Genomic DNA, 21,231 nt, shown 5'->3' with positions numbered 1-21,231 from the left:
GGCAGATAAACGATAGCAAAGGAATGGTATTTATTTTTGCCAAAGGAATTATTTGCCCAGGATGAAAAGAAACGTATTTTCTGACAAAAACTGATTAGCACAAAAACCATGAAGACTTGATAAACTGGCACAGCAAAGCTATTGCTTGACAAAGTAGCACTCTGAAAACAGAAAACTATGACACAAATATGAATAAAAAACCCTCTTTTAGATACCAGAACTGCCATGATTCTGAGAGTAGTGTTTCCTAGTCCAATCTCAGCTGATATACATCATTGCTAGGCTACTGACAGTGAGCAAAACCAATCTCAATTATGAGGGCTGCTCCAAAAGTAATGCCTTCTATTTTATGATATTGGCCTATAATATCAGAAGTGCATGCTAGCAGTATGGCAGTAGAGGCTGAAACTTCCCACCAATACTCCATTACATTTTGTTGGTGTGCAGTTTGTTAAAATGGTATTTGACATGGAAGCGCACGTGAAGCAAAGTTCTGTAATTGAATTCCTCCATAAAGAACAAATTGCACCCCTTAACACTTGGTGAACATTAATGGAGACTGTGGGTGTGAGAACAATTTAGAAGTGGGTGGTGCATTATAACAGTGGTAACAGAGAGAGTTGGTCACCTCCACTGGGGCACATTTTTACAAGAGTGGCATGAAGGCTCTTGTTAATCACTGGCACAAATGCATAGCTAATGATGGTGACTGTGTTAAAAAATACTACATTTTGTAGCTGAGAATTTGCTCTATCAAACAGTGTTGTTGTGCTCTTTATATCTGTTGTAGCTTTCATGGAAATGAATAGGAGGCATTACTTTCAGAGCAGCCTAAGTTCTTCAGTTGTAAAGACCATGCCCCTACTTTGACATGTGCTGGATTAGAAGATGTAGTGAAAATGCTGGCATCGATTGACCTTGATTCTCAATATAGCCTGAAAGTTGGCTTTAAAGCTCAGCTAAAGCACTGTTGCCTGATGGGACTTTAAAATTCAGAAGTCCTCAAATTTCTTTAGATATACGCAGGTATTCTTCCCTTCCAACACGCAGACTTATATTATACATACTTATTGCATGTGTTTACCCATGTCCACACCACATTCATCCAGCCATTAGGACCATGGCAAAATTAAATACAGTGACAAGTTGCACTGCAGAAATCATTACAAACTTCTCTATCTGTGTAAATGCTTCAGGATCTTGGTTTCTGAAGTTGTAGTCATACATCCATTCAGAAGCACAGATTTGAAAAATGATTTTTTAATGGCCAGACTAATAAGATTTAGGGATTGGCCTTCATCCCCGGTAGCTCAAATGCCTTTCTGGAGAATTACTAGGTTACAATCAAAATGGCTCTCTAGCCAAAGTGAAATAGCAAAACAACACAGTAAAAAGTTCTACAAACTGCTGAGCAAGCCTTTTTCGGTCTCTAACAGCATCCGTGATGACTGAGATTTTAGAAAAAGTTAAAGAAAACCATGCTTTTCCTTGCAGTCTCCTTTGCGAAACTATTTGATCTCATACAAAGAGATAATAAACAGGGTGAGATCTGTCTAAACATGAAGCCTATTGCTTTTAAGATCAGCAGAAGGGCTTTGAGTGAAAAGAGAAACTGATGTCAAGTTTAGTGGCATTTCAAAGCCTTGGTCTGTATGTTTGGAAAGTTCAGAGTTCAGATACAGGGAAAGCAGGAAACTCCTATTCTCCAACCAATAGATCCATGACACTGTCTCACACCTCCTATAGGAGCTGCTTCAGGAAATTCAGTGGAAAGACTTTGTCAGCATAAAACACTCTGATACAGTCAAATTACCGTGTTTTCATAATCATTAATAGTTAGGGATAAGTAAGAAATCCTGGTAGGTATGGGGATTGGAGGCCTGAAGCACAACACATGACCATCCAAATATCTCGCCTTCATTGTCTCACAGCTCCTCCAGGTTCATCAATTCTTTGGAGAGTCAGGAAACTTTGGTCTACATGGTTTGCAAGTTGCACAGGGACAAGTTTTATGTGCAGAGGTGTTAGTTTTGTTCTTTTTTTTTTTTCTTCTTTTTTTTCTTTTTGGCTCCACTCACATTAAATCAAACAAAAGCTAGAACAAATGAAGAAAGCATTCAGCTCCCCTTGAAGTAGCTTACATTAGAAATTAATACATGTTTTCCTTTGACAAATAACCAACATCCCTAGGAAACCAAGAGCTGTAAAAGCCACATCCAGGAGACAAACCTGCCCTGAAGTAGATGCAGCTCAAGGAGGTAAAAAGAGGAAGGAAAAACAACAAGGAAATGTGGCCTAAAGCTTGCAGCCAACCCAGCACTGATAACACAGACTGTCAGAATGCAACAGACCAGTTCTCTACTGACTTAAGGACACAATGTTTCACAGCAATTTCAATTTGCCTATGAAAGTTTTTGGCATATCATCAAGGCCAAAACCTTCATAGGAATCAAAAAGGTTCAAGATTTTGTATCAGTATCAAGAATAGCCAGAATTATAGTAGCAAATCCAAAGGAAAGATGAAGAGAGGGGAGAAAAAAAAAAAAAAAGCAGAAGAGGAAAATCTGCAAACCTTCCTGCCTCCAGGCATAGATGAATTTTCCACACATGGAAGTCAGGAGGAAATTTCTCAAAAGGCTAATTTTCAAATTGCCACTAGCTGTGAAACTTCTTGTCCCCTCCTATGAAGCAGCTGGTGCTGTCTACTGCCAGCTGCAGAAGGCTGGCCTGCATCAACCTTGGATCTGACCTGCTCTGGCAATTCTCCTTGTCCAGTAGATTACAAAGTGGGGAAAAAAAAAATATCTGTGCTGTCATGCCAGAAACTACAGACAAATGCATTTTAAAAGACAAGGTTATCCTTTTCTCCTTCCTCAGTAAAGTCTTGGAAATGGAGCTGCCTGTATCAGGCAGTTTCAAACATCCCAAATGTTTAGAAAATAATGTATGACACAGAGAAGTCTGATAAAAGAAAAAAAAAGTTTTATTCATCTTGTAGCATAACGCCACCACAAGAGGATATTTAATTTAAAAAAAAAAAAAAAGTGAGTGCAATGAGTAGATTTGAAACTGTCTTAAAATCTCATCTCCGCTTTGATGATTAATCAGTTCCAGCAGCTACTTATTGCTTAATACACAGCACATTGATAGAGATTATTGCTGAAACAACAATTTCTCTTAGTTAGACCTAGTGCCAGCTGAAATTTTCTGGGGCAAAACAAATTATTCACACTTATGGGTCAGTGATTGTCTGTAGAAGAGGACAGGTAATTGAACCTTTTCAAAAGACAAAGGAAACACACAATCTGGACCACAAAATTTCTTGTAAGCCTTCTCCTTTTTCAACTGTACAAAACACCAAAACAGCAGTTTCTAAATGTTCCTTGACTTTCTAGTTCTCCTGAAAGAGGATAATTACATTAACAAGAGACAGAATGGGTATTATTTTCCTAGCAATGAGAAATGTGGCTCTAAGGCTCATAAATACACGTCCAAAATCCTTGGCTGCAGTTCTTGCCTCATTACCCAGTGCTACTTTCTATACAAGACTGTTTTATTCTGATTTTCAGGGTAAGCTCCAGTTTCTCTGATTTGGTGCAAATCAGGATCGCTCCTCTGATTTCATTAGAACTATAGAAAACATATATAGCACAACATATAGATTCAGACAAAACAGCAAAAGTCATAGCCACAAGGCATTAAGTATTGCTGTAGACATTCATAACAAAGTTTAAGCAAGAAAAAAAAGCCAGAGGGCAAAATCCGTACATGAAGTAGCTTTTTCTCAGTCAGGATTTTGCTGTTAGGGTGGTAAATGGATGGCCCCAGATCCATATGTACCACACTGCTCCAGCCCTTGCAGGAAGATCATTCTGCAGGAGAACGTCTGGGTCCTGCAGACTTGTGAGGTCAGTTTGATACACCCAGGGAATAAAGTGGATGGGGTCAGAGTGCAGATGGTGACTTTAAGTGAATTAGAAGAAACTGCATTACCGAAAATGTCAGCAATGATTTTGGTCCATATCACAGAAATTGGGCTTCTGGCAAATGTGTGTTGAGACATTTCTTTCCATTTACTTTCACTGCTGTCTTTTTCGAGCTTCTTTGCTAAACTGATTCTTCTCTGTGACTTTCACAGCATTTGTTTTTGGCATCTCACATGCTATCTGCATTGTAACAGAAATCTTGCCATGATGGTCCTTGATAGGTTTATTAATCCTAGAGCTGTTTACTATAAGAAACACTTTTAAGTACCAAAAATGTTGCCTATTATCTTTAGAAAGAGAGGGAGCAACCACTTTCTGTACATATAAGGAAAAGTTTTTACATATAAGAAAAGCAGTAAATACTATTTCTCTTCACAATAACAGATGCAGGGCTTTGAACAGACTTTTTAAATGAGTGTCTCTAGCTGAGGATTTCTTAGACCTCAAAGAATGAAGGAAGTTACAGCTCTGTGTAGATGCAGTCAGTGCAGCCCCGAGGACAGGCAAGAGAAATTTAGTACCTTCACTCAGGTTTGCTCCTTTTATGGATACTCTATGAAGCCCAGATTTCTCTGTGATGTAATTACTATTATAAATATCAGAATTACTACCAAAAAGAATTAAAGGTTTTCATGCAAAGAAACATCTGTGGCATTTCCATCTTGACTCTTGACACTGCACAGCTTGTGCAGTGAACTTGGTAACAACTGGTCCTATAGTCATTGCATATTGCAGAGCTCCCATAATACTACATACAATAAAAAGCAGAAACAAAGATTTTCACGACTGCTATGAGAAATCCCCCTGACCACTTACAGACTGCTTTGCAAGGCCCTGATTCAGTTGCAACTCTGATGAGAGCAACTCAACTTTGAGCTAGGAGAATATCCATTACCTGCCTTATAATCCCAAAAAGGTTATTCACATCTGAAGGGGATGGTGAAGTAGGGCTCCTCAGAGTTCCAGATGGGAAGAGAGGAGGCTGTGAACTTCAGCCATGTGTCAATATGCATCAAATCTTACCAGCTTTCTGTTCTTCAGTTCTGTGATGGCACCATGAGCAGTTCCCAGGCCAAATCTCCCAGCTGGTGTGCAGCAGCATCAGCAGCATACATATGTATCTTATACAAATACGTGCTCAAACAGACATATATAAAGCCCAACACATTTTCTTCTGAGAAATGTTCACACTTCTCCTCCATTCAGTTTTTATCCTTCAATAAAATCTCAAGGGAATATCCTGGAAAAAATGCCTTGCTGAAGAAGACCACACAACTGAAAACTGAACAACACAAAATCCATCTGCTCCCATACTGGGCAGCCATGTCTTGAGTGAAGATCAAGGTAAGACTGCAAATGCAATGCTCACCTTGGCAGGTAATGGGAAACACGGGTACCAATCCAAACTCAACAATCGCTGTCAAAAATCTTTGGATCTCTAGGGGAATATGACCCAGCCAAAGCAAAAAAAAAAAAAAAAAACAAAACCAAAAACAAAACAAAACCAAAAAAAAAAAAAACAGCTCACGTTCAATCATATCTGCAAGCAGAGACTGGAGTGACGTTTACTTCTGAGCATGGCTGTGACTTGTTCACAGAGTGATGTATTGCACCAAGCACTGGTCTGACTCCTCTTGCCCAGCATAACTATGACTGATATTCCTGGATTACTTTCTTCTGACACACTTTATGTTGGATAATGTTAGATATGTTAGGTGGTTCATAATACTCAGTTCTCTAGCTAATCTTGAAACTCTTGCTTTGAAGTAAAAGAGTAGGAAAATGGCAGGAACATTTTGTCCCAACAGGATGAGGGTTTACTTTGCCTTTTCTTTTATTCAAATCCTTTCCTGCTGCTCAGAGGAAAAATACTGATGGAGCAGAATAATGAACAGTTAGTAAATTCTGTTGAAATCACTGACAGTGTTTCCTAATAGAGTTCAGAATTAGCCTTTTCTTTTTCAAAGAGTGCTGTACCAGGCCCATCTGGGTTGGAGTTAATTTTCTTTATAGCAGCTCATATGAAGCTGTGGTTTAGATTTATGACCACAGCAATGCTGATATCACACCAGTGTTTTAGCTGTTACTGAACATTTTGCACAACGCCAAGGTCCTCTCACTTTCCCCCTCTATGAACACACTGCAGGTACGCAAATTGCTGAGAGCAGAAATAACCTGAGGCAGATGATTCAAACCAACCAAGGATCTATTCTATGCCATCTAACATTGTGTTCTGCAGTAAAATGGAGAGGAGGGAGTTTCAGGAGATATATCATCATTTGTTTGGAAACTGTCTGGGCATCAAGCTGCCCATTGGGGATGGTGATTAATTCCCTTGACATCACTTGTGGGATTCTTTTTGTTATTGTTTTGTTCTGTTTTCTTCTTCTTCCACTTTTTCTTCTTGAACTTCTATTTTATCTTGATTCACAATTTTCCTCATTTTTTGCTCCCCCTTTTCTCTTCCTCCAATGCACTGCAGTAGAGAGAGAAGTAAGTGAGCAGCATTGGGGTGCTTAATGGCCTACCAGGGTTAACCCACAACAGAGATTGCAATTAAAACTTCTCGCTTCATTATACACAGCATTTTGCCACTAAGTAATGCCTTAGATCATTGGGCCCACATGCAATTGTAGAGAGGGCACAGCAATGAGCATCTTCTCTCCCAGGGGTACCACAACACAGCTTTTGCTTTCTCTAATTGCAGCTGCAAAATAGAGAAAGGGGGCTGACCACAGGGCTACAGCTCTTGTACCATATACAGCCAAGGAATGTGAGCAATTTCAGGATCAGTGCAGCTGAGTTTTCTTGCCCAGAGCTGAGAAAGGCCAAGAGGAACACTATGCTGCTGGAAGCATGGTTGGTGACTTTCCTAATTATGTCAAAAGTGTACCAGTATAGAGTATTTTCCCTCTAACTCCAGCTCCCAGCATCCTACAATGATATGAGAATTTCTTTTTTTTTACTTGTTAAATAGAGAAAGTTTCTAGACCTTAAGGTCATGTAGGAAAGCTAGAAATTATAAGAATCTAAAAAAACAAAAGGCAATGGAGATCAGCCTCTCATTTTTTGACTGCATCTTAAGGACTTGAAATAGGAAAAATCAGCTCATGATACTATTGGGAAATAAGTGAAGAAGGATAGAGCAATGGCTGCTGAGCACTTTGAACTGGGTATAAATTTGGTTCTTCACTCCTGCTATGTGTCTTCCTAGAGAGCAGTAGTAGTATTGATCATCTGGCGTTATGTGTAATATGATGCAAATGACCTTCAGTCACACCTTCAGACACAAAAAGGAAGGTATTCACTTTTCTATTGGAAACTATTAACTTTTGAAGGTGTCTAACTTCACTGTGTCCAACATAAAGTGTGCAAATTATCTATAAAGCAAATGGAGAAAGGTAGGCCCCCAAGGAGAAGAAATGATGTTATCTGTCTGCTTTCCATAGATGTATGAGTCTCATACACACAGACATGATGAGTACATAAGATGTACAAATTCACCAGCTGTTGTTTCCCTCAACTAAGACAGATCAGGAGACAGTCACTACCTTAGTTACTTGCACTGGTTTAAGATGAATTGCTTATAGACCAATTTATTGTAATGTTCATGGACCACATTCTCATTCTGTGCTTATTTGCTTCAGTGTAAAGTCTAATGACTATGGCATAATTACAGATACTACTGATTGACTACCAGTCAGAGAGATGGATCCCTGGTTTTCCTCACTGCCCACATTCTAGGGTCACACCTCCACCTCTCTTCCTAATGCGTGAGTTGAGTACGAAATTTGGATTTAACGACATAAGGTGTTCAGAACAAAAAAAAAAAAAATAAAAAAACCTAAGCCAACAATAAACAACTCTTAAGCTCTAATGAGGCAATCAAGAACCTGCCACAGATTTGCATAAGCAGTTTAATTGGACAGTAGATTTCCAAACCTTGGCATTGTATCTGAAAGTAAACAGCAATATTAAAAACTGAATACTTTGTAATTAACCTTGTTATATGTTTTTAATGAAGACTAAAGTCCCAGGAAAATTATGGGATTTGTTTGCCATTGATTTCATTAGAGTGTTGCAAGGCAAGAATAATAAAATGGTCTTGCAAGCTTATGTGAGATTCATAAGGACAGAGTAACACTATTACTGCACTGAGCCCAGCTTGACAGCAGTTATTACCACACTTGTCACACTTACTATACATTCTTCAAAATATTCCTAAGAGAAATATGCTCTTAATATCATTACACAATGCCTCCAATTGCAGTTTTCCGTTGCACTCATAATGCTGCATGTAGGCATTTGTGCCCTAGTGTTGTGAAATAACTTCTATTATGTCTATTTTCCAGCAATTAAGTCAGACCTTGAAAAGGTTACAGGGTGAAAATAGAGTAAAAAATAATTAAACAAACAAACAAACAAAAAAAAAAAGATGATCAGTAGTTAAAGTTTAAATGAAGCCACATTGGTTTCCTGCCTATTGAATTCTTGGTTGCATTGTTCTGCTTTGATTTCTTTGAAGGTTTTGGCCTTCAAAGACTTATATGTATCCTCCTGTTCATGTAGCAAAATCCCTTTGCTCAGCGGGTTAACAGAGAGAGTGATTCAGGGGCCAGAATAAGCACATGTCACATTTCAGGTAGCACTGACAGGTGGAATAAAAACATCATAGATGACTTTGACCTTTAAGAAGTCTCTGACATATGTAAATGTTTATGTTGAAAGACAGTAAAGAGGAAGATGCAAAGAAGAGGAGGGAAGGACATGGCAAGCACCAGGTTAGGTCCTGGTGAATTAGCACTAGGTTGTGAAGTATTGAAACAGGCTGCCAAGGGAGGTGGTGGAGTCACTGTCCCTAGGGTGTTCAAGAAATGTACAAAGAGATATGGAACATAGGACCATGGATTACTGGGCATGGTGGTGATGAACTTTGTGGTCTTTTCCAGCTTTAATGATTCTATGATTCTATGAATTGTGGAACTGGGAGGCAGTGTGAACAAGCCAGAAGCAGAACTGGACTGTCGTATTGACAGGCCAAAGCAGGGTGGCCTGGCAGTACTGTGATAACCCTCCGGCTGCTCATGGTTCCCATCTCACATGGGGGAGCTGAAGGAGAGATGATGCCTACACATCAAAATGAGCGAATGGCAAATCGATATCTCTGCCCTTCCTGGTTCTCTCAGCTCCAAGTTCATTTGGCTCTAGAAAATTTTTAACAAAAATTTCAGTTTCCCTCAACATCTGAATAAAAAAGTAGAGAAAAAATACTCTGATCCATGCAAAGCATTAGAAATGTCCTATGGGTGTCTTGGTGTCTGCATTCCCTGCTTTTTCAGTTGACTGATGCAGTCTTACAATCTCACAGATATATTTGTGGCTTTAACCCCAGCAGAATAGCTTTCTAGTGCAATCAGGAAAATTCTTCAAAACTGCAGGCAAAAGGAAGGCAAATTAATGCCACATTTGCTGTAAAAAATCACAGGAGAGTTGCACTGTTTGACTCAACTCTGCTTCTTGGAGACAACAGACATTTTATAGGGTAAATCATAATGAAATTATTTGCAGAATGAAATGATTCATCCTGCACACTGGAGCTATGGTGCAGAAAGCGAGGATGACACTAGAGTGAAAAATACAACCTTTCTTGTTAAACAAATTAGAAATCTATTATGTATTGTGCAACTCCATACAAATACTACTGTTTCTATTACATTTCCTCACTGGCTTTGAATTTCTGAAAGAAGACATGTATGCAAGTGAAAGGATCTCTTTCAGGAAATTTAATTAACTTCCCATCAGAACACACTAAGTGAAAGCATATGAAATAGGTGTTCTTAAGTTGAGGTGTTCCTCAGAAAATATATCTCCTAGGTTCTTTAGAGAAAGCTAAATGATGCATATGTAGAACATGGAAGGGAAGGGAAGGGAAGGGAAGGGAAGGGAAGGGAAGGGAAGGGAAGGGAAGGGAAGGGAAGGGAAGGGAAGGGAAGGGAAGGGAAGGGAAGGGAAGGGAAGGGAAGGGAAGGGAAGGGAAGGGAAGGGAAGGGAAGGGAAGGGAAGGGAAGGGAAGGGAAGGGAAGGGAAGGGAAGGGAAGGGAAGGGAAGGGAAGGGAAGGGAAGGGAAGGGAAGGGAAGGGAAGGGAAGGGGAATTAAGTTGTATCTGATACTCTAGAGTTTCTCCATGCAGAATCATGGTCTGAAAGTCAATGTGGTGGCTATTAGCTGGGACACTGTTTCCTGGCAGTGAAGGTCAGGAGGCTGTGCTACGCTGACCATTAAGACCACCAGAAACTATGAGCAGTACCTGTTAAAAAAAAAAAAAAAAAGGCTGGTATGTTACTCCCCTCCCCTCCCCTCCCCTCCCCCCCCCCCCCAAAAAAAAAAAAAAAAAAAAATTTATGTGTCTAAAGCAGACACAAGTGATTGAATGAACTGCTTGGATTCAATGTACCTACCTCTATCAGGAGTCTTGGGAGTCCTGTACTGGATAAAAGTGGTTTCAGGGACTGGATATTTGTCCCCATTTCACATAAGATCAAGTTGCATTCCTTTTCTCCTCCAGTGTTGCATGTGCACTCAGGCATTTACACTTGCTGTCAGGTCACTTCTGCATATTTTGTGAGTATCTGCAGGTAAAACAGGTGATGAAATTGTGGTTTAAAAATCTTTGTGATTTGAATTCAAGTGTGAAGTGGGTAAAATGATCTGATAACATAAGAATCACCTTTCTCGTTCTTCCCTAGAACTGTAACTTAAGCCCACCTAAAAGCAAGCTTATAAAATTGACGACTACAACTTTTTGGGGGGGTTTATTTTTCCTTTTTCTGTATGTGCAAACTCCTAGAAAAACAGAATTCAGAGTGACTGAATGTAGTACTCATGCTGTGCATTTGAACTCGTAAAAACTGAGAAAAGGTGATGCTTTCAAAAACAATCAGTAGAAGAAGAAAGCCAATAAGCTTGCAGGTGTTTTACCTCTTCGTGTTGCCAAGCAAATGAAGGTTATGCCATTACCCTTAGCTTTGCACCATATGTTAACTTAGTCAAAACACAGACCTTCATAAATCTCCTGTAAAAGGAGATTTGGGGAGAATTAGTACAGGCTCCATTTGTCTGAATGCTGAATACTGAATGCTTGTCTGATTTCAGCAGCTTATTAACCAATAAAAACCATTTCATGAAGACGCATTAATACTGAAAAACAAACCAAACAACTCATAGTTTCAACAGTACTCTACATTAGTAGTGGCATCTTAGATTTCCACTCAACAAACTGATCTAGCTGGTCCAACTTTGAGCAGAAGATTAGGCTAGAGTTTCTGCAGAGATCCCTTCCAACCTAAATTATTCCCTGAGTCCAAGAAAAACATATTGGATGTCCTAACACCCGTGCAAACTCTTGCAGGATTGCTATTACCCTTTTGAGTATGTGATAGACACCCAATTGTCTTTCTTTGGCCTACTTCTTTTCACCATCTTTGCTGGAGTCAAACAGCCACAGCCACAATACCACGCACTCTGGTAAGTGTTCATAGAATCATTAAGGTCTGAAAAGGATCTCTGTGACCATCTATTGCAGCTATCTACCACCAATACTGCCCACTAAACAATGTCCCTCAGGGCCACATCTCCATGTTTCTTGAACACCTCTAGGGACTGTGACTCTACCACCTCCCTAGGCAGCCTGTTCCAATACCTCACCACTGTTTCTGAGAATAATTTTTTCTTAATATCCAACCTGAACCTCTCCTGGCGCAACTTAAAGCCACCACTTCTCATCCTATCACTGTTACCTGAGAAGAGGCCGACTCCCAACTCATTACAACCTCCTTTCAAGGATTTGTAGAGAGGTGTAATGCCCATTCCAGAGCAATAATTCTTCAGTGGCATTTAGAGAAGCCTTAATATTTCTCTAGTGTACGTCAAAAGCTACACCCAGTACCAAACACTGGAAAAGCAGTTTTAAGATTCCTCAGTGAATATTTCAAGTTCACACCCATCTTCTAACGTTCTTCACAGACTGAGCCAAATTCTCTAGCTGGCTCTGTGAAAAGTCTGGAGAATCTCTATTTTTCTGATTACTCTGATTATAAGTGAGGGTCACTTAATCTCTCAAGGATTTTTGCCTGGATGACTCCCCTTCCATCTTCAGAGAAGTAAAATCCTGTTATCACTGCAAACTGCATTGGCAGGGTGGATGTGAGGGATTTTTGGTTCCAAGAGAAGATAAAATTGCTTCCACCCCTTCTTATCTTCCCTAGAGTAAATTGTGCATATATAATAGCAAGATCAGTGATAACTGATCCCTGGTTTCTCCCAGGCATGAGCAGCCACAATATTACTGGCCTCAGATATGAGTACAAGAAGCAACCTATTTTGTTATGGATTGGCTCAAAATGTGTGCTCCAAGGTGCACAAGTTCCCTGCAAGTGAAAAAGTCTGAGAGTCAAAAATGGGATTGTTAGATCTTAATCAATAAATTAACACTTCTTGTTCTTTGAATTTTCATAAAATTATATTTATGTCAACAGTCATTTCTACATGTTCCCTCCAAAACTTTTGCTTTCAGCACAATAAACAAGACCTCTTTTTTCTACCAAAATAAATCAATATAAGCCAATGATCAAAATCATGTCCTCCTGAAATTTCATCTCCTATGGTCTCTCCTTTTTTGCTCTGAGGGATACAATTAAAAATCCTCATCTTTCTGAATCATTCACATTTCCATTTCCTCTCTTTTCTGTAGCTCACAATTAGCTTTGCCAATCTACACTCCAGCAAAATGCAATAAAACCATTTTCAATGAAAGAATCAGAAACTAGAGGACAAATTGAAACATTTTAGGAATCTCAGGGTCTGAAGGAACCTGTCTGATGAGTTCTGAACGCTCAAAATTTTGATAGTAATTGAGCAAAACCAGACTTTGACCACCAGTAATTAGAACTGTGACAAACACCACTGCAGTTTAAGCCTCCAAAAACCAAGAACATTCTCGGAAAATGAGAGCAGTGCACTGCTTCTACTGTATCCTGATATTTAAGGGCATTTGAATTGATCTTTTCACATGATTCATAGTCTTAATCAGAATTTATTCAAACTGGGGAAGTTTAGATTATAACTGGAAAAGCTCAGGTGTGATTCAAGGTAATTTACCCAAGATGAACTTCTCGTTTTCTCTTGAAGTCTTTCCCAACCATTAATTAAACTTCCCAGTTTAGGTGAAGCAGTGTTTGTGGAGATTACTTGCTCTTAATTAAAGCTGCATACCAAGAGCTATAAAATCCTAAGTCTAGAAGAAAAAGAATAGAGTTTTACTTCCAAGCTAATGCTTTCTGTTCTGAGATTTGGAGTCCTACATTTGGAATATAAAAGCTAGTGATTGCAACAGCTCCAAACTTGTCTCCTGTGTGGATAAAAATGAAAAACATAGGTTTGTGGTGGGAAATTACAGCTATTCAGATGGTCACATTTCAGCCCTTGATTTTAAATATTTGTGGAGAACAAACCTTTTCTGAACAGCCTGTAGGGCATATTTTGTGCTAGGGGATTGAACAGTTGTGATAATACTTCTCTCCCCACTCTCTATTTCCATTTTTCTTCCAATAGACGCAGAGCCTTTGGAGCCAGAGTGAGAAGACTTATCACCAGTACAGGGTTGGTGATAAAGAACAAATACACATGGTCCATATTCAGGGTGAACAACAGAGCTGTGAGTGTGTTTGACACCTGCTTAGGATGAAAACAACTAGAGAAAACTTTCATTCAATTTTCCAAACATTGTCCAGGAAATTAACTGGGTATTTTTGAGCTTCAAAGAGGGTGAAGTATTTGTCAAGCTTCTGTAATATTGTTTTTTCTTTTGTGGAAATTCTCAATCTGATAAAAAGTTATCCTTCCATGCTTAAATGTCTCTCCCTGTATTTTATGCTTCCCTTGGATGTCTTCCCTGCTCCCACCACTATTCACACATATATTTTTTGGATTTTCATGATTTTGACATGCATGCAGGCACCTCTCTTCTGCCCACTGCCATGCAGCTCTTTCAATTTATTTCTGTTATTTCACAAGAAACGGGAAGTTCTCCACAATATATGGTAGTCAGCATTGACTAGATCAGAAGCTACCACAATGCAAATGCAAGACTTGTCTCCAGTGGTGAACTGTTTTTTGTCTCCATGCTAAAAGTCCATTTCTCTATCCTGGAGCAAGAGTTGTTGTGGAGTTTAATCAGAAACACTGGGGCAGGCTGCTGTGTATCTCAGTTGCTTCCTTCCTGAGCTGTCAAACTAAGCACAACTCTTAAACAAATACTGTTAGCTACAGTGAAGGCTTTGTCTTGGTAAGAGACTGGGAGCCTGCAGAGATTTAATTTCCATCCTAAGGAAATAGTTCATCAATAGCTGTCTGAAAGCTCTGAGCATTTCACACTTTTGGCAATGCAGTGGCTGAATTTACAGCTCACATTAAGCCAATATTCCCATGAACCTAACAGATTTTTTGTCAATAGAGGATGCACAACTAGAGCTATCCAAGTACACCTCCAGGAGGCTTCCCTGGGAATTGTTGGAATATGTTTAAAAAAGATGAGGAGAAATTCTACCTTAATGAGTAGTCAGTCAATACACTGATGAATGAATAAGCAAAATGCACTTTAAGGAAATGCAGTATCAACCATTCAGCATTTTAAAAAATTTTATATACCTTTGTGACATGAGATGATAATTTGGTTCAATGGGGAAATAATTGCACTGTGTATTTGTGTCTGGAAAAGGACAGATGAAGTCATTTAAACTTTACCAGTGCATAGGCAGAATGGTATAAATTTATACATTGTGTCAACTAAAATTGAGGAAAAGCAGCTGTAAACGCTAGGAGAAAGTTCTATGCTAATTCTCCAAAGGGATAATAAAACAAGAAAAAGAAAAAATAAAAATAAAAATAAAAATAAAAAAGCAAACTTTCCATTAATCTCTCTGGACTGGATACAGTTGTTTTTGTGACTGAAAATTTTGCAGTCTGTAACTCCCAACACCTCAAAAAAAAAAAAAAAAAAAAAAATCCAGTGAAGCACATGCAATAAAAGATATGCAACCATCTTTTAAATCTGTATTTATTACAGTTCTATCTCTGGCATATCTGGAATGAATTCACAGTATCACAGAAGAAAAAAGTGCTTATTTCTTCTCTTATTAGGGATAAACAATTCTTTCACTATAACTTTTTTCCACTTAGTCTAAATTTTCAGAAGTTATGTCAGTCTCACAGAACTGACTTATCCACATAAAAACAAATTAAAACATGCTTCTGAGAGATGCAGGTAGAAAGATGACAAAGTAGAGGAATTCACTCCTTTACTGCACTTTGTGAAATCTCTTTCATTACAGCATAGCTGAGTTTCTCCACTTCACACAAAATTAGGTCTGTGTTCTCACCATTCACAAATCTCTTCAGATTTACAGGGCAGCAACAACAACAACAAAATAAATAAATACAGAAACATGAAAGAAACCTCAAAAAACAATTCAAAAACAACAACAAAAAAAATTGAGATGTCTGGAAGGTTCATTTTCTTAGCAATTGTCTTTTTTTATCAAAAGTTTATGAGCATTTGGCTTCTTGCAGCCTAGTAATTTGGTGCAAAAGTATAGCTCAAGACGTCAGCCTACACCATATGTGCAGCATTACTCAGTGTTCCACCACTGTAGATTGATCAAGGCGTAATAGAAACCAGATAGATACATCCCAGATATAAAGACAATACAATACTGTGATTTATAGTTTAAGACAGCTTCTTACAAGAAAACCAAATTAATACACTCTACATTGTCTTTTACAAGGGAACCTCTGGGCAGAAATCTTTTGTTTGGTGAAATATCAGAATGCTTCCCAGAAAAATTGATAATATATTAATTTTCTATGTTTGGACTATGTTTCTCAAGCATTTGGCCAGATGGTTTTTCCGCAAAGTAAAGTAGAAGCAAAGTTGGGATCTCCACTATCCATTCATGCAGCTGAACGTGGTAACTTTGCATCTCTCGTCCAGTAATGTGGAAAATCATAGAATCATAGAATCCTTAGAGTTCAAAGGAAGCCATCTTCTGAAGGCCATCTAGTCATCCCCTGCAATGAACAGGGACACCAAAGCTAGATCACGTTGCCCAGTGCCTGGTCCAGCCTCACCTTGAAAGTCTTCAGGGATGGAGCATCAACCACACCACTGGACAACCTGTTCCAGTGCCTCACTACCCTCACTGTAAAAGACTTTTTCCTTGTATGTAACCTAAACCTTAAATCCTCTTTAAGCTTGAAACCATTTCGCCTTGTTCTATCACAACAGATCCTCCTAAAGAGTCTGTCCTTTCTTTCCTGTAGCTCCCCTTTAGATACTGAAAGGCTACTATCAGGTCACGTCAGAGCTTTGTCTTCTCCAGGTTGAACAGCCCCAGCTCTCTCAGCCTATCCTTGCAGGAGAGGTGATCCGTTTCTTCAGATCATTTTTGTGGCCCTTCTCTGGATGCACTCCAGCCAGCCTACATCTTTCCTGAAATGATAATTCTGTATCTGGACACAGTACTTCAGATGAGGCCTCACCATCACCAAGCAGAGGGGCAGGATAACCTCCCTCGCTCTGCTGGCCATGCTACTTTTGATGAAGCCCAGAGTACAGTTGGCTTTCTGGGCTGTGAAGGCACACTGCTGGTTTATGTCCAGCTTCCATCCACCGGTACCTCCAGGTCTTTTTCAGCAGGGCTATGTTCAATCTTTTCAACCCCTAGCTTTACTGATAGTGGATGGTGCCCCAACCCAGGTGCAAGACTTTGCACTTGGTTTGTTGAACCTCATGAGGTTCTCTTGGGCCCCTGCTCAGGCCTGTCTAGGTCCTTCTGAATGCCATCCCATCCTTCCGACATGTCGACTGCACCTCACAGCTTGGTGTCATCAGCAGATTTGCTGGGGGTGCACTCAACCCCACTTTCAGTGTGAATGTTCTGGCCTAACACAGATCAGATGCAGTCCGTGACTAGCAGCTGATCCTATCTCAGTTCTCAGTACAAAAAATATGCAGGAATAACAAAGGTAAACGCCAAAGGAACATTTGAGACTCACAAGCTTTCAGATTTGATCAACTGTCTACACTGTGAAGACAAGGAAACCCTTTTCTACACAGTAAACTGTACATACAACCAAATAGCAAGTCAATTAGCAAATTTGTTCTCATTTCATGTAGTGGCATATAGTAAAAACCTGGGCCATAGAATCAGCCCTCTGAAGAGCAAAGATACTGAATGATCATGAAGTGCATCAGTACTTTCCGTGAAAGACATTTGTGTCCGCCAGTGTTTTATTCAGAGCACAAATAAAACCGAGATAAGCTGTATTTCATCACTTTGTCAGCCTTGAGTCCATTATCACAGCAAATTGGAAGATGGAATGTCAAATAACACTAACAATTACTAGTGAAAAATGAGAGTGGAACTGCAGACCAATGATCTATGATGGCCGAAGATTTTCTATGTATAACAATCAGTCAGTTAGGTATGCCTCATTCCCTTTGTGGCTGTTACAGGGGCCATAACTGTCAACCCTACTATGATTTTTCTGCAGTCACTCCTGAACTCGCTTTCTGTATTAAATAAGCATTAGGCATCCATCTGAGGGTAGTGGGAAGATGCAAAGAATCCCTTAATGCACAAACCAGCCTTCGGGTAAAAGAAGAAAAGCACTTAGGAGTGATGTGAAGGGATTAGCCACCTGGCAATCTTGAAGGTATTTGCAGAAGACACCCCTAATGAAATGATTCTGTAAAATGTAAAAGTCTCAATAGTTAAAAAAAACTATCAGTTATTTACCTGCAAAAGAATGATGAACTTACCATGACCTATTGGACAGGAAGCTTCCTTCCAGATTAAGAGGATCTCTACTCTCTACAGCTACCTGAAAGAAGATGGGGGTCAACCTCTTCTCCTGCTGGCCAGAGAAGAAACAGAGAACATTGGCTTGGAAAGTCACAAAGACATTTCAATAGGTGACAGCGCTCTCCTTCCAGCTGGGCTAGCAGTATGGCCATCACAGGACCCTGATGGGGCAAAGTGGACTCTGACACAGAAGGTGTTCAGTTCTTCTGGCTGCAAGTTGACTTGAGGAGCTTGCTCTCTTTCACAGTCCCCACTTAAAAATCCCTATATTCCCTCTGTCCATATATTGGAAGAGGTTAATCACTTAACTATAATATTTTTGTAGTAGTGTATGCCATGAGATTTTGCTTTATGTAAAAAGGAAGTAATTTTATTAGCTCCATTCCCTAATCTTCACTGTTGTCTTTCATTGTGATTGATGGTCTTGTTATCCCCGCTTGAGCGAGCAGTGCACAGGGGTTCCCGACTGGCTGAATGGTGACAACAAAATGTTTTGTTCATGTCTGTAGTGATGCACAGAGCGTGTCAGAACTGTACAAATGGTAGCAAAAAAATAAGGTCCAGTAAAGTAAATGCAGCAGTAATATCTCCGAAGTAATGATATAAGAAAGGAGCATGAGAAAAAAAAAATCCTACTTTAAGGCCCTAGGGTTACCAGATCTGGTCTACAGTCAGACAAAGAGGAACTAATATAAGCTGGAGGACAAAGGGTGAGAATGACTTTTGTGAAAGTAACCCCTGCAGTATTGCGGACTACTCATTCACAGCAAAGGAGGGAGAGGACAGAATAGGGACTTCACTAAATGATTGGAGAGCTGATATAAAGGAAAAAAAAGGAAGCTTTTCCCTTTGTGACTAGCAATTGTCATTTTGAGGCATAAAAAGCCTATCCAGGTGGGACAGTTTTCATCCAAATAGTGGAAACAATGTTTTCCAGAGAAGGAGCTCATGAGGGAGTGTAACTGCAGAGGGAAAGAAGAGTGAAAAGCACAAAGATGTGTCTGAAGAGAAGAACAAAAGGGCTGTAAATGAAATTAATTCTCTCAGAGACTGAAACTAGCATTTGAGAGTACTAATAAAGGAATAAGAATTTAAACTTCCTGAAGAAGGTCATCAAAGGCCTAATGCCCAAGTGTAGGAAGTTTTGTAAAAGAAAAACAAAGTCAGGAGCATCTCTATACAGAGAGAAAAATGGCAACACTGCAACATTCCAGAAACTTACCCACGAAATAGTGAGTGCATGCATATTAAAGTGTTTAGAAAGTTTATTAACATTTGTTATGACAATCCCCCTGTGCTGGAAGCCATCTTCTTGAATTAAAGTGGGGCAGCAAACCACCTCGTGATCTGCCATCTTCTGGTTTTTGGATTGTGGAGAAGATAACATTTTTTCATCATCACTTAATCATTGAATCATGGAATGGCTTAGGTTTGAAGGGACCTTAAAGATCATCAAGCTCAAATCCCAGATGGTTCCTTAACTTCTGAATGTAGAAGTTCAGCATTTCTCTTCAGAACTTCTGAAGGGTTTGGAGATGTTTCCCAAAAGGCCTTCAGGGTAGAACAGAGTGAACTGTAAACCAGATGAATTGTCTTGACATGGTCTGACCACTCTCCCATTGGTGAACATACATGGAGCAGACACCATTTGTATTGATGCAATATATCTCATCTCTTCAGGTGCCTGCAGGCAAGTCGGCAGTCTGGCTGCTTTCAGTGCACCAGCAATGAGAGTGGGCAGTTGGAATTAACTGGATATAAGCCATGATCACAGGTAGTTTCCAAAGTGTCCATTATTAAAATTGAAGGACAAAAAACTTGCACAAGAAATGTAATGCCAGATACTTTTCAGTTGTAAATTTTAATTTAAGACATATTTATTGAGACACTTTGACAGGGTAGATAACAGCAGGACAAGGGAAAATGGTTTTAAGTTGAAGGAGGGAAGATTTAGGTTGGATGTCAGGGGGAAGTTCTTTACTATGAGAGTAGTGAAGTGCTGGAACAGGCTGCCCAGAGAGGTTGTGGATGCCCCATCCCTGGAGGTGTTCCAGGCCAGGTTGGATGGGGCCCTGGGCAGCCTGGTGTAGTATTAAATGTGGAGGTTGGTGGCCCTGCCTGTGACAGGGGGTTGGAGATTCATGATCCTTGAGGTCCCTTCCAACCCTGGCCATTCTGTGATTCTGTGATTCTGTGTGAGACACCGAGAGTTCACTAGTTGTCGTTAGTTGAACTAACAGCCTTGGAGGGTAGGTTTCAACTATCAGAAAAAAGGGAAAGAAAAAATGTTAGTGGATTAGCATCACTTAAAGAAGCCCATACAGACCTGTGGTAACTACATAGAAGATGTGCTCTCATTACATGGTAGATATTTGAAAGTGTCAATACACTCCAGTAATGTTTCCTCTCCTGAGCTTGTAGACAACACAACTAGCTCACAGCTGGAAAGGTGCATTGTAGCTTTGATAGTTCACAATGGCCCAGGCAGCAAACAAGAAGAGTTTCTCATAGAATCCAGCTATTTGTCTTCATAAGACCTAAGCAATACAAACCCAACTGAAACAGAGAGGATGCAGCTCCAAGACAGCAGCATGTATTTTTCTCTGCCTAACAGCCTGGAGAAAAAGCAGCATGCCTCAGTTTGTTTCCCAGTAAAATCTTAGTAAGATATTAGATGCTGATTTTTGCACTAAACCTTTTTACAGCCTATAACCTCAGCTAAGAACCTCACTGAGAAAAACTGACACTGCTATGAGGGCAAAGAGAGAAAGAAGGATTCAAGAAGCACAGAATGTGACTGCAATAAAAGTATATTACAAGAAGAAATATTTTGTATGTTCATTCTGTGTTGTGAATGGCTCCAACTCAATTTTCCTATATCAGACTATGCAGATATTCTAGGTTTCCAGAAACGAATTTCTGCTCCAGAGACCTTACAGTACTAGTGTTTTTCACAGTGAATTCTGAATCAAGCTCTGAGATGACTGTATGGCAAAGTCCAAAAATGTAGTATGTATGCAAATATCCCAGACACCAGAACCAAGCACTCTGAAAAAAATCTGCTGCTGCTTCTTCTTAGCTCTACCTCTTCTTTCCTCCTCTATTAAAGTATGAACCTCTGAACTCAGATTATGATGCTGCACTGGGCCCTCCAATGCCTTTGATTCCTTGAAGGAAGACATCAGGAGTAACAGCTCAGCATATGTACACAAAGTAAATAAGGTTGTTGCTTTCCTTATCTGGCTGCACCACACCACACTCTTTCTGCCCTTCTATCATCACTTAACACCTTCTCTACAAGTCCTCTGCTGACCACCTACTTCTC

This window comes from Phasianus colchicus, chromosome 3, assembly GCF_987193195.1.
Source record: "Phasianus colchicus chromosome 3, bPhaCol1.hap1.1, whole genome shotgun sequence".
Lineage (NCBI taxonomy): Eukaryota > Metazoa > Chordata > Aves > Galliformes > Phasianidae > Phasianus > Phasianus colchicus.
The sequence above is the reverse complement of the archived record's forward strand: the minus strand, read 5'-3'. Positions refer to the sequence as shown.